Consider the following 13,253-nt stretch of genomic DNA (forward strand, 5'->3'; position numbering starts at 1 on the left):
CTGCAGTAATCCTTTTTACTTCTGTTTTGAAGGGGCCACAAAAGATTAAACTTATATTTACAAACTATTTATTTGGAAACACTATTTATTTTGTAAGTTTTGATGGTTATTTCTGACATAAATTGTTTTCATTTGAAATCATTAGACATTATGTAGAACGAACCATTTGCGATTAAAAGTCAAATACAAACAACTGTTTTTATTATTAAATGAAAATAATCAGGATAATGTTTTTGATGCAAACATTCCTAGTATTGTTATTAAAACCCCCTTCCTTTTAACGAGTGTGACCTAACAAATAAGACTATTAACCGGGTTTGTAATAACATGAACAACACGACGGTTGTCACATGTGGAACAGGACTTGTTTACCCTCCCGGAGCTTCTGAGATTATCCCCGGTGTTTTGGGGGTACGTGTTGCATAGTATTTAGTTGTATGTGTTGTGTCGTGTGCACTATTGTTTTTCTTTTTGCCTTTTACTTTTAGCTATCATGGCGTTGTCAGTTTAATTTCGATCTATGAAATTGAAAGTCTTTCTTAGATCTTTCAACCCTCTTTCAAAACATCAATGAATATTTATTTAGTTCATTTTTTGCAGAGCTTGGATGCGTATCTTTGACCAGTGAAGAAACAGTGCGTACCATTCGCTAAAAGAAGAACGTACACGTATTTTCTCCTGAACTAAACTAAAATAGAAAACAATTTCAAGCTTATATTTGCTTAAACGTTAATGTTGTTGTATCATATATGATTCTGGATAATAAAACAAAAATTATCGATGTTTTAACAACATATGAGTTCACTTTACTCATAGCACCGCACGAATCATTCTCACTTCACAGATATTTCCTTGTAACTACATCCATTGTCATAACAACTTTGTCTAAAATTTGCTAGTTTAAATTAATGGTATAAGTACAATTAATGCAATAGTTTTCTTTATATATTTAAAACAGCAATCCCCTGAATTGATGTGAAATTCTGCTCTAAATTTTATAGATGAAAAATTAACAAATGATCACAAAATGTTATTGGATGTTTACCTTACAAAAAAAATGCATAATTTCACAATCTTTACTTGAATAGGTGCTGTCTACCCTACACTATGCATAAGACTCATCAGTGACGCTCCAACAAAAAAATATAATGAAAGCAAAAGTACACAGTTAAGAGCATTAATGATCTATTATTCCAAAACGTTCTGCCAAATATGGTTTAGGTAATATATTCCTGGGATAAGACAATTCTTAGTTTTTCAAAAAATTCAAAGATTTGTAACAGGATTTTTTTAAATATGACCATATACTTGTTATTCATGTCAACGCCGAAGGGCTGACAACTAGGCTAGAGATACCATCGGAGACAAAACATCCACCGGCAGCGGCATCCAGAAACAGACGGTAATACTATTAATATCGGTAAAACGGTGTTTTTTTTACCTTATGTGTTGACAGTAAATACGGTAAAAACTTGCATAGTATATGTTAGTCACTCGTTCGAGCAATATGCACCTTTTGTGAATAGTTGTCTCATTGGCAATCATACCACATCTTCTTTTTTATACCTTGTATAAACAGATTACTTCTTTAATAATCCCCGTTATATATGCTAATACTTCAACATATCAGCTGTATATTGTTAAACATTATCAGACTTGGAATGTACTTCAGTCAATCAATTTTATGTTTGATGTTTTGACTAGGTTTGTTAGTTTCATGTCCTTTATTTTCTTATTTCAACCAAGTAACAAATGGTATGGCTTCCCATAAACGAGTTTTTGAACATCATCATATTTTGTGTGGCATATTGAAATAATTTAATTACACATAATTATTGATATGTTTGTTTTAGTACAGCAATTCGTCAAATTGTTCCAAAAAATAAGCTTACAATAGATTGTGACTTGAGCAGCACAACGAATGCTAGGTTTAAGTGTTCTTTGGTTTTGGTTTTTATTAAATGTGTTGTTTGGCCTTTTTTCATTTTTCTTTCCTATAAAGTTGTATGTTTTTGTTGGTTTTTATGATTTTGTTAATGCCCAATGTGTTTGGTTTAAAACATCTGTCAAGACAATAAACATTTAACGTCTATTAAACTGTAATCTAAAACAGGTCCAACTTTAAGCCATTGTGTCTGTCATTTTTTCTCACACGTGCATATTGTTGACAATTTATTGGAATCATATGCTACTGTAATATGGTTAATAGGTTCAGCTAGTTATAAAACACAGTTAATCCATCATTTTCTAAATAAGTGAATGTATGTACCGACAAAAGGGGGCGAAAGATACCAGAGTGACAGTCAAGCTTATATATCGAAAATAAACTGGGAACCACATGGCTTAAAAAATGTAAAAAGAACAAGAACAACAAAAAAAATCATTGTTTTTAATAGAGAGATACAAAGAATCACAAATCAAACAAAACAATCATGTTGGTGTATTAATGTTGTGAGATTAATTGCACATATAAATACCTGGTTTTACAAATTAAATATTCATGAATACAAATATTATTGATAATGTTGTCTCAATGATAAGACTATACTGCGACGTTTATTATGTGTCCACTTCATTTGGTTAAAAAAAAATCTAGTAAGATAAATCAAAGGATGCTCGGGCAAAACACTAAGTAAAAATATAGAAGTGTCATTTCGATTGTTTGCTCATATGTCACATTCATATGTATACATGTCGTGTACAAGTTGCAATTGTTGTACAGGTTATAACTTGTATAATGCAAAAATACAAGTTATAGCATGTACAAAAGTACGTCGTACGTGTTGTAACCTGTACAAAATATTGTTTAACAATGCTTTAAACTTGTACAAATTTTAAAAATAAAGCTATGTTACTACTATTGCAACAGATGTTATAAACCATAACAATATTTCATAATTATTTTATTATTCATTCTGGGGTTCTTTGATATGCTGAATCTAAAAATGTTTTTAGATTGTTGATTATGGACCCAGTTTTCAAGTTGGTCCAAATTGGAGTCAAAATCAATCTATATAGGTTGATTCCAACAAAAAATGAATAAATCATGTTCTTTGATATGCTATATCTAACAAAGTAATCAGATTTTTTATATGTATGCCCTGTTATCAAATTGGTCCACACTGACGTCAAAAGGGTCTAAAATTAAACTTTGTTTGATTTCATAAAAAGTCGAATTATTGGGGTTGTTTGATGTGCTGAATCTAACCATGTTTTAGTTTTTGTTTGTTCAAATTTTCATTTGTTCTGAAACAAAAAGTCGAAAAATTTAACTTCGTTTGATTTTAACAAAAAATGAATTGGTTATTTGATATGCTGAATCTTATTACTAATTTAGATTTTTGATTATGTACCAAGTATTCCTAAATTAGAACATCTCTTAAATCGTATAACCTGTACAAAATCGCAACATGTACACGACATATACAGCACGTAAACATTGCAGGGTTTGCACCGCCCAATCACCATGTCACTGCATTACTTTTTTAATAATATTCAGTTCATTTATCAATGGTATGCTGTATTTTATAATTATCTATCTGGTTTTTTTTCAGCAAATAAGTGTCAAGTAGAAAACAGATAAGTATAGCGTATAATTGTATACAGATATTTGTACCAAATAGTTAGGTACTAGTGAACATTAAATATTCCATTAAAATGATGTATGGTAGACGCGACCATAGCTTTAAAATTTGAAATCATCAAAATAACTATGAGGCAAGATGAGAAAACAAAATAAAACTCATAGTAATGACTTACCTATTAAATTATCTGACAGAACACTCGATAGTCTCAAAGTGATGTACTTTTATTGCATTACTTTTTTAATTAAATCCAATGACGATTTTTTGTTTCTGGCTGAATGATTTGCTGTTCACTATTAATTTGACTGATTTTTGTTCAGCGTGTAAGTGTCAAGTAACACACAGAAAAGTATAATCATAATTATATACTGTAGTTCCTTATATAAAGGGAATAATACAAAGATGTTAAGTAAAATAATACGCATTCCTGTAATATGATATATGATAGCCGCCCGTTATGTCTATAAAAGAGGCAGAAGATACCAAAAGACATTCAAACTCATAACGTAATTGTACCCAGAACGACAAAAAGACAAGCAAATGAATACAAAATACAACAATCTGGATTGCGTTGTTTTCTATATATCTACATTGCATAAAGTGTTATAAGCGTAGTAAAGTAAAACAATGAACATACCATAAATATAACGTATGTGAGACTCGCGTTCCGTCTAATAAAATGGCGAAAGATACCAAAGAGAAATTCAACAGCATTGGTCGGATATAAACTTACACCGCCGTGGCTAAATCCTAGTGAGACATACAGATAAACAACAGTGTACAAAACAAAACGTAATCTGATGTCATTTCCTGTCTTCTAAATGTACCTTCATTGAAAATACAAAATCAAAAATGAGTAAAACTTATGACATATAATAACCAAAACTGTTGACGTTATTTGGCATCATTACTTAATATAAATTCAATATATGATTGTCCTTTAAATTACCGATTATTGATAAGTCTTCACCAGGTAGTGACGTTCAACGACATGGTATCCTGCTCAGCCCTGTCATAGAATTAATTGCCTCCTTTGTGTTAGTCAATCAAAATCAGTAGTATAATAGAAGAAACTGTCATTTCACAAAATGTTTTTTTTTTCTATATTTTCATTACGTATTCAATTAATTCCATTAAAGTTGGTAAATTCATTGCAGAATTGCATGCTGTAATTTATAATTATGTTTTTTGTTTTTTTAACCGCTTGTAAGTTTTAAGTAGAAAACAGATAAGTATAGCGTACAGTTACATAGACAATTCAGAATATAAGGTTTTTGATGCAATGGTAGTAGTAACATAGTTAAGAGCATACGATACAGTTACAGGGAAGGTAATGACTTTGCTAACGTAATTTGTTATTTTCGCGACGTCAAACTGTGACATATCGGGAAAAGATGCATTTTTCGACTGATTTTCATCATTCAAACTGATTTAATTTGAAAACGAGTTAATGGACCCCTATTTTTCAAAACGGCATTTTGTTTCATTTTGCAGGGAGATTATGTGACCCAAATTTTATAAAACTGTAAATAGAGATTTTTTTTTATTTTGATAAACATACAGTAAAAAATGACGTTTTTTCCTCAATTCATGAACATTTGATAAATATGAGTTATTTCTGAATATAAAATTACACATATTTTAGGATATTTATAAAATACAGAAATGACCGATTATTTAACAAAAAACAATTTGTGATTATCTTTTATAACAAAAAAGTTATGTCTCTCTTTCGAAAAAGAAATTACGGCCACAAATCAGAATTTTGAGCAAATATACAAAATTTCGACCTCATTTTACTCAAAAAGTAGCACATGAAGGTATATTTTTTATTACATATTTGATAAGGAAAAACGTAATGATATTAGTGGTAGTACAAATTTCAACAATAGGTTACCCCACGACTTTAAACAATAGGCACTTTAGTACAATATTGTAAGCTAAAAAGATCTCTACATGACAATATGTGAAGTACATTAAATGTGTAACGCGCCCAGATAAGTTCGATAGGTCAGTCCGCGCGACGCATCCTAAATAATATTATATTTTCTCATTTTAGCTGCGCATGTGGAGGGTAAGTACTGCAGATAAATCGAATGACAGAACTTGTATTCTGCAAGTGGGTCTCTTAGAGAACACAATTTTGTCTATTTCAGTCTTATGTCTGTCTCTGTAACAAATCGTTCATATTTGAAAACATTTGTACATTATCATACTGAATACATACTTGTCGAACACAAAATACTTCAACACTTACATTAAATATATTAGATATATACAGTAAATAAAGGCAACAGTAGTATCTGCCGTTTGATAGTGATAAATCGATTTAACTTAAACAAATCTGGATCATAAACAAAAACCGAGAGAAACTCAGAACTATAATATGTATAAGAGTAAAGCAACGGAACAATATAAACAACTTAAAACTGTCGTGTACTGTTAAAAAATAGTAAATTGAAAATGGAAATGGGGAATGTGCCAAAGAGACAACAACCCGACAATAGAATCCGACCATAGTCTATAGTTCAACTAGTACTAGGGACAGAGGCAGTTCTTATTGAAGTTTGAATACATTTGAAGCTTTTACTTGTATGCCTTCTGATCAATAAGATAATTGAAAGCGATTACAATCCATAGTGTCTGCTGATTTAAGTCGTTCATAAATGTTTAGTCAAACAAATAAACGAACAAAAGTTTTTAATGATTTCAAAATAACAATTATATTTATTTCTGCAGTTGGACGAATAGAGTCTGGTAAAGAGACAATTAGAAACTAAACATTTGCTAGAAAAATAAATAATCCAGGAACTTCCTTCAAATGAAACAACTGTTAAAAATATATACTGTTTTCTTTTTTGAATGCTTTTTTATTGTGACTGATGCAAAGATTCCAAATACATTTAAATGATGTACTATGAAAATGTTTGCTTCAAAGTGAATAAACTGTTTTTAAGAATGTATTTCGTTGATAGAATGCTGTTTTGACCACGAACTTGTTGCATAACACAGTTCTTTGGAATTGTCTTAAATAACTATCTTAGAACTCTCACACTCTGATGAATACAGTTATTACACTACACATACTTATGTAACTAACTGTTAACTCTCACAATCTGATAAATACAGTTATTACACTACACATACTTATATAACTAACTTTAAACTCTCACACTCTGATGAATACAGTAATAACACTACACATACTTATATAACTAACTGTTAACTCTCGCACTCTGATGAATACAGTTATTACACTATACATACTTATATAACTAACTTTAAACTATCACACTCTGATGAATACAGTTATTACACTACACATACTAATATAACTAACTTTAAACTCACACACTTTGATGAATACAGTTATTACACTACACATACTTATATAACTAACTTTAAACTCTGACACTCTGATGAATTCAGTTATTACACTACACATACTTATAGAACTTACTTTAAACTCTCACACTCTGATGAATACAGTTATAACACTACACATACTTATATAACCAACACTAAACTATCACACTCTGATGAATTCAGTTATTACACTACACATACTTATATAACTGACTTTAAACTCTCACACTCTGATGAATACAGTTATTACACTACACATACTTATATAACTAACTTTAAACTCTCACACTCTGATGAATACAGTTATAACACTACACATACTTATATAACTAACACTTAACTCTCACACTCTGATGAATACAGTTATTACACTACACATACTTATATAACTAACTTCAAACTCTCACACTCTGATGAATACAGTTATTACACTACACATACTTATATAACTAACACTAAACTCTCACACTCTGATGAATACAGTTATTACACTACACATACTTATATAACTAACTTTAAACTCTCACACTCTGATGAATACAGTTATTACACTTCACTTACTTATATACCTAACTTTAAACTCTCACACTCTGATGAATTCAGTTATTACACTACACATACTTATGTAACTAACTGTTAACTCTCACAATCTGATAAATACAGTTATTACACTACACATACTTATATAACTAACTTTAAACTCTCACACTCTGATGAATACAGTAATAACACTACACATACTTATATAACTATCTTAAAACTCTCACACTCTGATGAATACATTATTACATTACACATACTATTGTGTTAATATCCGTTGCTACTAAAGGAAATTCTTTTGAATTGGTTTCACTTATCATGGATAAACATCATTTTACATCGACTTGATTTAATATGCCCAGTTGAACTGTAAGTTATCGCTCAAAATAAATAGAATTTGGATTTGACATGTACAATTCTATCTCTCACGATGTATATCTTCGTGTGCATATGACGATTATGTAGATTCAAATAATTGTATATTTTAACCGCGAAAAACCCTAATATATTTGAGATAATGTGATTGTATGTACTCTTATATTGTTAAACGAAATAAACTATAAAACTAGTTTATACCATATATGTATTTTTTTGTAGTAAACCTTCGACAACGTGTTTGTGTTTTATTTTAATACCGATTTTATATCTTGTATGTAGCATCATAATAATGATTACTTTTAAAGCAACGCCATCTATTGGAAAAATCTCATTTCCAAAATCTCAACAAAAATAACAATTTCTGTTACTCCGAATATGCTTGATATGGTTATATGTAGCTAGTAGTTGGAGTGTTGTTTATAACAACTGTCGTTCAAAGCATGTTGAGACACAAAGTCTACCTATATGGTGTTGGGCTTCCCAGATTGTCGCAGATATACATATATTTTAAAGTACACTTCCGAAATCCAATTTATCAAATACTGGTCGTGTTTTCCCTCTCAGCATTACACTGCGGTCGTAAATATAAAACTTTTGTTCGTATGTCTCACCATCAGATTAAGGTCCGGTTCGTAATCTAATTTGAGTACAATTCATGAAATAACTTTTAACAAACCGCCAATCTTAACAACAAAAGAGAAATGTTTAGCTTCCCTATTTGTGAGCTTTCCAAATCTATATTCCAGCAGCGCTTGCATACGGAGTATATATCTGCCGATTGATACGAAATTCCAGGGTTTGTATTTTCTATTATATTTTTATAGATAAAGGGTTGCTGTTCACAAGGCAGCTATTAAACCAAGATTTTCAAATAGTGAAGTTGAAATCATTCCTTCGTTAATTTTACGGACACCATCAAGAGCATGTTGACCGTTTTGGAATAAATAAAGGCAACAGTAGTATACCGCTGTTCAAAACTCAAAAATCCATGGACAAAAAACAAAATCGGGGCAACAAACCAAAACCGAGGGAAATGCATTAAATATATGAGGAGAACAACGACACAACACCGAAACGCAACAGCACGCAGAAACGGACCAAGCAACAGACAATACACCACGAGAATAACAAATATAACATCAAAACCAAATACATGAATATGGGATAGACAAGTACCGTGCCACGTCTTATCTCAAAAATAAGAGAAACCAGAAACGACTCAAAGTTAAAATGCAACACACACACAGAAACGAACAATATTATAACAATGGCTATCTTCCTGACTTGGTACAGGACACTTTTAAAGGGGAATAAAAGTGGTGGGTTGAACCTGGTTTTAAGGCATGCCAAACCTCGCACTTTAATGGCACAGTTAAATAAACAGATTATATCAGATATGTTCCTTATGTCGTAACAACAATCCACGTCTCTTTTCGCTACGAATGTGATCTACCGAATTAGATTATATGACGAGTTTGTTATAACTTAGGCAACACGACAGGTGCCACATGTGAAGCATGATCTACTATCCTTCCAGATCGACTGAAATCGTCTGGTTTTTTTTGGACCGTGTTGCTTAGTCCTTAGTTTTCTATGTTGTGTCTTATGTAGATATAGGAATTAAGATGTGGTATGAGTGCCAATGAGACAACTCTCCATTCAATTAACAATGTATAAAAGTAAAACAGTATAAGTTAAGGTAAGGCCGTCAACACGGAACCTTGGCTCACACCGAACAGTAAGCTTTAAAGGGACTCAAAAAATAACTTACTTACTTTTATGTGTCTCTTTATTTATTTATTTTTTATTTTTTAAGCCATGACTTTGTCACTTTATTTTCTGCATACGAGTTTAACTTTCCCTCTTATATACCGTATAGCGGGTTATTTTCGCGTGTGTAAAATTTCGCGATTTTCATTGAATAAGGTATACGAAAAATTTTGGCGGTTATTATTTTGGCGGATTCAACACTTTTAACATTACCTTTGACTGTACACTTTTAAATTGGCGGAATTTATTTTGGCGATTTTGTTCTATCCGCGAAAATAAGCGAAAATTTACACCCCGCGAAAATAACCCGCTATACGGTATAATGCCCTCCCCCTTTTAAAGGCTGAAATAAATGTTAAAAAAAAAATAGTAGGCGAAGAAAACTAAAATCTGTGTAATCATATTGTAAAAAAATTGTTTTTAGGAACTTTTTTTGAAGGTCTTGATCAGAAAGCTTCGACCGTATTGTACATGTACAAGTTAGCTTGTTATATTTCCCAAATAAACTAAAAAATCATGAAGAATTTATATATAAAGGCTTGATTTTGAAAAGCCCCACGAAATTGTAAAATTTCCACAAAAACTGAAATAGTACTTGTTAAAATACCACATCCTTATATTTGTATAATGTATGTATACTTCTCTTGAACTGAATTTTAATGTGCGTATTGTTATGCGTTTACTTTTCTACATTGGTTAGAGGTATCGGGGGAGGGCTGAGATCTCACAAACATGTTTAACCCCGCCGCATTTTTTTCCCGAGTCAGGAGCCTCTGGCCTTTGTTAGTCTTGTATTATTTAATTTTAGTTTCTTGTGTACAATTTGGAAATTAGTATGGCGTCCATTATCACTGAACTAGTATATATTTGTTTAGAGGCCAGCTGAAGGACGCCTCCGGGTGCGGGAATTGCTCGCTACATTGAAGACCTTCTGCTGTTGTTTTTTATTTGGTCGGGTTGTTGTCTCTTTGACACATTCCCCATTTCCATTCTCAATTTTATTCCAAAGAGAACTAAACTTTTAAAAAATTTCGTAATGGTGGCATTTGTGAACATGTTTATTAAACCAACACTAAGATCAGAAGTTGATTTGAAAACTGAATCTTAAAGAAAACAAATGAATTGGTGGACGATTCTGTTAAATTGAAAAAAAATATATAGGATAAATGGGGATACAGAAGGAAAGAAGAACTAACAATGTGTTCGACTTAGAATCATATAATGCTGGGTCGTACTTAATGTGCCATGTTCCAAATTTACTTCTTTTGTGTTATTTTGTGGCCCAGTAGTAATCAGAACCTATTAGAACGGCAATTTTTAATATATCCATGTCGCTTAGAGTATACACTTATCTAATATAGCAAAGAAGATGTTGCATGTTTGCCAATGAGACAACTCTCAACAAGAGAGCAAATGATACCTACATTAACCGTTATAGTTCACCGTACGGCCTTGACAGTGATCAAAGTCTGTAACTCATAGTCAGCCAAAAAAGGCCCCGGAATGAAAAATGTAACACAATTCAAACAAGAAAACTTACAGCCTTATTTGAATATAAAACATGAACGAAAAACAAATATGTAACACAACAACAAACGACAAACACTCCATTAAAGTCTCCTGTCTGGGTACAGGCACATACATAGAGAGTGTGGCGGGGTTAAGCATGTAAAAGGCATCCCCCTAACATGGGAAAGAGGTTCCCCTAATTTAACTAATGTATGGCAGTTAAGTGACATTGTTTGTCATGCGAATTGGAACGGTCATGCGATAGTTAAGACACTTGATACTTCCATCCGATACTAAACTAAAACCTTGGCATACGATATATTTTGATACACATACTTTGATCATGTCTAACTGGACGTATAACTTTTTACAATTTTTAAAATATTTGTCTGTATTTAAACGTTTTAATATACTTTGTTTTAATTATAATATTTCAACCGTGTAAGTACTTACTCCGATCATCGTTGACGTAATTGCAAAGCATACTATGACTATGAAAATAAGCACAACTAAATAAGTTAGTTTCAACGTATGTCCTCTTCTGATTGATAGTGTGAAGTGATTGTTGTATGCACTTACAAGAGACAGATAAATGCACCCATGTAATTAATTTATTATCATAATTTAACCATAGCATTAAATGCAAAGTTTATATAATTATTGAAGAACTTGATAGCAAGTTATAACTATTGTCATGGTTTTAGAAAGAATTATGTATGTTAAAAATCTACCTGCATCTTTATTTGACAAGAGTTGAATTGTAGATCTGTTTATTCTAAAAAAAATATCTTTGGTTTACATATGTTACATTTTGCTATTTAAATTGAAAAAGCATATCTAAAGAGTGCGGCGTTTTATTTCACCTTATTGTGAAATATTGTAAAAGGTGATTTCTGGACAGTCAAATAATAACAAGTCCAATTCATCTTAGTCTAAGGTTCTTTATTCAACAATGATGTAATCATATAATTATTACAAACCCTACAAAATATAACAAGATACATATTAAACACATTAATCTAAAACTACTATATCATACTGTGTTACAGTTATTATAACATTACTGCAGATCAACATGAAACGAGAATATTGAATGTTTATAGTTCTTATACAATATAAATACACAAGGTGACATGACATGCCTGATGATAATTAACACTTGCAAATATTCACTCATCGTTCATATACAATCATCAGCTTTGACAATTAAACATACTACTATAATGTCAAGATCATATAACACTATTTCAATTAACTAACTAGATATATGTAACTCCATAATCTACAAATAACCATAGCATATAAATCAACGGTAGATAACTCTATATCATATCAAATGTTCCTCACTGTCTTACATGAACACTATATATTATGCTATTTCAAGTATACATAAACTCACCAGTCTGTGGAACTGAGTTGGCTGTATACCAGCTTTGATTATTTGTAATATCTTCAATTTTTCACTTATTCTTACAACATTTGTATAAACTTCAAGATTATAAAAAACCGGTTTTTTTCTAAAGTGAACATTGATTGGTTAAATATATCTCAGTGTGTTTGAATTTGTTTGATAGCCTTTTGGTCATGACTGTTTGTCTCTAATATTTAATTAACTGTGCATTTGTATTCAGATATCGCAGATCAAATTTATTCGTTCTTTGTGTAATCATACGTTTTTTGATTGAGTTAAGTCTACTAATTGATATTTTATCGTATGTTTTTATATGTTGTGATGTTATGCTATTGTTTTAGAAAAAGGGAGAAGGTTTGGGCCCATTAAAACGTTTAATCCCGCTGCAAATGTTTGCACCTGTCCTAAGTCAGGAATCTGATGTACAGTAGTTGTCGTTTGTTTATGTAATATATACGTGTTTCTCGTTTCTCGTTTTGTTTATATAGATTAGACCGTTGGTTTTCCCGTTTGAATGGTTTTACACTAGTAATTTTGGGGCCCTTTATAGCTTGTTGTTCGGTGTGAGCCAAGGCTCCGTGTTGAAGGCCGTACTTTAACCTATAATGGTTTAATTTTTAAATTGTTATTTGGATGGAGAGTTGTCTCATTGGCACTCACACCACATCTTCCTATATCTAATTAATAACTAACAT

The sequence above is a fragment of the Mytilus trossulus genome, chromosome 5 (genome assembly GCF_036588685.1).
Source record: "Mytilus trossulus isolate FHL-02 chromosome 5, PNRI_Mtr1.1.1.hap1, whole genome shotgun sequence".
Classification (NCBI taxonomy): domain Eukaryota; kingdom Metazoa; phylum Mollusca; class Bivalvia; order Mytilida; family Mytilidae; genus Mytilus; species Mytilus trossulus.